General features: G+C 44.5%; 1 long non-coding RNA gene across 1 annotated transcript; it reads left to right on the top strand.

Annotated features, from left to right (window-relative positions):
- The first annotated feature begins 356 nt into the window (after window positions 1-356).
- Window positions 357-3,829, top strand: LOC132319048 (uncharacterized). Its single transcript, XR_009484434.1, has 3 exons — window positions 357-476; window positions 2,890-3,081; window positions 3,517-3,829. It is a non-coding gene; the product is annotated as an uncharacterized LOC132319048 (long non-coding RNA).
- Window positions 3,830-5,147: the final 1,318 nt, after the last annotated feature.

Raw genomic sequence — 5,147 nt, 5'->3', positions numbered from 1 at the left:
TGAGAGCTCCGTGACCGCCCGAGTGCCGGGGGGCCAGGCTCCAACACCAGCTGGGTGCGCAGGGAGAGGCCCCACGGCAGGGCAGAGCCTGCCCTGGTGCGTGCCAGGAGCAGGACTCCCTGCGAGCGCTTGGGGAAACCATCCGTACCAGCAGCTGCCGCTCCCCGAGACTCGGCTCGCCACACAAACACTACAATGGAAAGAGCAAAATAACATCCTTTTTTTTTTTTTCCCTACTTAGCTAGAGTTATTTCTTTGCTGTTCTTCAGCTTTATGCACCTGGGAACCCAGGCTGGTTTTTAACCTGTTTATTCCATTTCTTGCCTAACAGCAGCTCAGCTAACCTGCCCCAAACCCTCTGCTCCTACCAGCGATGGGTCGGAGAGGAGAGCGTTTCTGGAGCGTGGGGAGCCATTCAAACCAAATGGCCAGGTTCAGGCTTGTGGAGGACGTGAACTGGAAGATCTTGACTTGGGGTGAGTTTCGCAAGGAGCACGAGGACGGGAGGAGCTGTGAATTGTTACGGTTCCGTCCAACAAGACAAGCACTAGGCAGTAATTCTGCAATGCAGAAATTGTCTTCATCTGCCTAATGCTTTCTCCTCCCCAAAAGACTGACTTCTCAAAAGCACTGCTTAAAAATAGTAACAATACAAGGAGCCGCTCTTCTGCTCCCTTGGGAATTGGCAGGAGTATAAATATACGGTAAGGGAAGAGGGGAATCGAAAACTTAACATTAGAAAAGGAAAATACAATGACATAAAAGTAGCCTGCACTCCTTTAATTTCCACCAATGCCCCTAGTAGGGCTGGGCACAGCAAACCGCCTGGAGATTCACATGCAAAGCGTGCGAGCTCGTTGCAATAGCTGTATCATAGCACACGCCTAGGTGTTCTACCTCTCACATACGGATCACCCCGTAGTATTAAGATTCAAATCACCTGTCCTTTGTCACTAATAAAAATGGAATATATTAGGGGAAGTTTGAATACAGCAGCTTGACAGAGCATGTCATGTCTCACACATGAAAAAATGCTATGAGCGCATGATTGCGAAGTAGCTGCCCATTTTTGTGGCATAAGATTTTTCTGTTTCAAATAGCAAAACGTGAGCTTTGAGATGAGGTAAGACTGAACCCTTAAACTAACTCTGCTGGCCCCTAAGAGCGGAGCGTAGAGCCAATCCATACAGCAGAACTCCCTGCTACACCGAGAAAAACACATGTTTTTATGAACCTCCCAGATTTTTTTTGTTTTCCTTTTCAAGTGTGCAGAACATAAGCAAAGTGTGAGAAGCAGTGCTGTATTTTGAGCGCTCCTTCCCCGATGAAGAAGTTGCCACAGCAGAACACCACCTGACAGTGGAAGTTGCCAAGATTGTTGTATTAAGCGTTTGTCAGTGTTTCCATTCTGAAGCCTCTAATTTAAGAGGCTTATTCTTGGCTATCAAAGTAACTCCAGGCTGAGTTAGACCGGGGAAAGGCAGCTTTATTTTATATCACAGGTGGGAAATCGCTTATCTCCTATCTAGTTGTTTATTTATTTTTAACTAGGTAAAGGTAGGAACAAAGAGAGTTTTGTTGGTTTTAGCAGCTTGCGTGGGTGTTCCTGTATCGTGGAAATGACAGAATCAATTCCAGGCCGTGGATCCACAGCATAAAACCAGGGACTTCAGAGCTTTTGTAAGGAAATAACTTGAGTATCTGACCAATTTACTTAAGCTATCCGAGTTTGTCACAGATACGCGACAGCCTTGTTCGATAGCACATAGCAAATCCTGGTGCAGTCTAACTCCCAGAATGCTGGCGCTCAGTGCCTCCAATGCCGTCCTCACCACACGGCCCCCACATCCCTTGGGACACTTGCGGGAGGTCCAGAGGGGCTGTTTTGCTACAGCAGGAAAGCATTTCAGCTTCCAAGAAGCCGTGCTTTCTGCTAGTGGTGGCTAAGGCCGAGACCCTACTAAGGCTTTCTGGAAAATGGTGTCAGGGAGGTAGACGAGCACATCTCCTGAGAGCTGACAGAACTCGTGGCTTTTTCAGCCTGTCCTGAGCTTGCTTTTTCAGGAAAGCAAGAAGCCAGCCAGACTTTGGGATGCAAAGCGTGTACGACAGTGCCACTGTGTTACAAAGGAGTCCACAATAGACATCTGATAAGCAGTACGCCACTCTAAGCGAGATGCAAACAAAGCACAGGGACTGTCATTAAGGAGCCACGCACAACAGGTATTTTGTTCTGCCTGAATGGCTGCAGTATTGACACAAGGATGGACATTGCCAGCTCCTCACCAGGGCTCAATGGCAGTTGGAAACCTCGCCCCTCCCCTAATCGAAGGGATAGAACCGATTCAAAAAGGTCTATTACAGCTCTAGGTGCTGGACTCAGAAACATTTGTAAAGTCTCTTTGGTGAGGATTCATGCAGCAGACAGCAACTGCTCCAAAAATTGCCTCCACTTCTAGGAAAGCGGGTGCTTTAAGAAGTTGCCAAGAGCCTGACCCCAAATAGCCTCTGGGAAAAGCCCCATGGAGGTGTGGCAGAGATGATGCCTCCAAATCCACCGCCTCAGCAGGTGGCCTTGACCGCTGGTTTCTTTGAAGAGGCACAGATTCTGGGGTGCCCTCTTCCTCCCGAGCTTGTCCTTCCTGAGATCAGGCTGGTGGCAGAGGGAGCTGGAGGAGGAGAACTTCATGTGCCACTGCTTGTGCCATACCTGTTCTGTAGATAGCATGAGGACTTTGTTCCTCAGGACTGTCCATCTGGCACCGTTCCTGAGCAATAAAGGCTCGCCCGCAAAGTATTTTAAAGCAAACAGTTGGTGTAATGAATACCTCAATACGCCTGTTTTCAGACAACAATACCACTAATAATTTCTCTAAACATACCCACTAGTGGAAAGAACCCAAGTTCACATACCAGCTCCTTCGGCTGACAGGAGACAAGACCCCGTGGAGGCTCTGTGTTCATCTCACAGAGGGGTGACCTCTGTGTCACTCCCCAGCGATTCCCCGTGGCTAATCCAAGCACACCAGCACGCTTCCCAAAAGAAGAGGTGTTCCAGCAACCCTTGAACCGAGTGAAAAGGTGAGCTGGCGACCAGCACCATCTCTTAGAAAGTAAATGGAAGTGTGTACATGGGCGTGTGCGTGCACTCACACACGTGTGCATGGGGGTGTGGGGTCAGGCATCAGATATTCTAATGAAATAGGGTTCTACGCTGTACCACTTTCCTAAATCTTTGTGATCTCTGCACAGATTCTCTGCCTGCCTTCAACCTAATTTAAAAAAGCAGGGTGACTGAAACAGCCTCAAGAGCCAAATACTATCTCTGATTCATCAGCACACATCATGCACAAGAACAAGAGCTGATTTCATAAGATACCTGGAAAAAAAAAGTCTGTCTCATTTAAGATCAGAATTTGTTTACCAGGGGTGTTATTTAAACCGAGGAATAGAGGCAGACATCTGAAAATCTGACTTAAAATTACTTGGTTATGATCTCTGTTATTGTTCTTGCAGTTCTCTCTTTTTAGGTGACTTCACAGCGAGCAGGCTCAAGACAACACAGGACGAGATACTCTGTGGAGAGTTGCCTCCTAAGCTCTCAATTCCTTGACCTGGATATTGTAGGTTCAAAAACAGATCCCCCTTTTACTTTTGAAACTGTCTGTTTACTGTATGCATGTAAAATAATTACTGAAACCAGGTGTATATAAGCATTGTACCTAAGGAAGACTTACAGTACCTCAGAGAGAAAGAGCACTCTGAGGAGTCTTTTTTGGTTGGTTGTTTTAGTACAGTACATTCAATTATTTCACACCATTTTATACGATTTCACCATTAATAATAATACCCTCTACCTAAAATGAAAGCATTATCAATTCATAGCCTTCTAGTCCAAATCACACAGGTAAAAAATAGGACTCAATTTGAAAAAGAAGTGTATCTTCCACTAAACTTACAGGTCTTTTTTTCATGAAAGCAGGTGCTATTTAGTGTGTGGCTATTTCAGTGAGCTAAATATTTATTGAAAGCTCAAAGCATTCACTGGCCTCATTTTCTCTAGTTGTTGCATTTGGATTAATAGACCCGTTTCCTACTTAAAATGAAAAGAGAATTCAGAAATGTTTAGCATGAAGTGAAAAAAGCAGCAAGAAAATGACTAACAGATACCAGCACATTGCATATTTATTTTGTCCTGTCAATTATTTTTAAAGAATTCCCTGCTTATAGAGGAAGATTTTTAAAAGACCTGGACTATCAAATAAAGATGTCCACAAACACCGGTTTCTTCATTTTTCCTCATTTTGGAGAAGGCAAATACCGTAAGGGTGGGTTGGTTTTTTTTTTCCTTTACTTTATTATATTTTTGCCAGTGCTAAAAAAAAAAAAAAAAACCATGTTTCAAGGGTCATAGAATAAACCTGCGTAAAGAGTTTATGACACTACAATGGCACATTTATGGAAGTGAAAACTCATCAGCACTTGCAACATTAGGAAATCGCAAATATCAGATGATCTTTGCAACACTTCAAAGCAGCAGCCAAGTGTAAAGTTCTGTAGGTACCAGCTACTCCAGGGTCAGCGGTGGCTCCAAGTAAACACTTTCGAGGCCTAGACCTGGAGGTAATTTCAATGTGTTTGTATCCAGCCACGAACACACAATCACCTATTGAAAGTGTCTGGCTTGGAGTGCAGACAGATGGAGAGCACAGAGGTTAGTACAGCCAGGCCTCAGACTGACCTTTGCAGAGAGAATTAAATCAGTCTGACCTTGTTGTGAAGCCTAAATTACATCCATAGACCCCCAAATAATGCATCTTTAATACATCACTGCCCTCTTTTTATCAGCCTCCTTACCTCGAGGGTATCTTGTTTGCTAACTACTGATGTTAAATTGCAGCTATTTATGCTTACATTTGTGACCTTGGTGGACGTCTTGTCACATTTTTCATGAACGCTTGGAAAAAAGAGAGCAATATTTATATAGAGAGAATATATAAAACTAAGGTCTTGTTTCACTTAGGCGTAAAATAAACATGAATGGGAAAAGAAACCTGCTTCAACCGGAGGGCACTGTAGCCATTGTGTAAGTCTAACACAATAGTCATTGTATGATTCTGAGCTTCAATATCATCCATAACCCATCA

The sequence above is a fragment of the Gavia stellata genome, chromosome 23, assembly GCF_030936135.1.
Source record: "Gavia stellata isolate bGavSte3 chromosome 23, bGavSte3.hap2, whole genome shotgun sequence".
Classification (NCBI taxonomy): Eukaryota; Metazoa; Chordata; class Aves; order Gaviiformes; family Gaviidae; genus Gavia; species Gavia stellata.
Note: the sequence above shows the minus strand (reverse complement) of the source record. Positions and strands in the feature narration are given on the sequence as shown.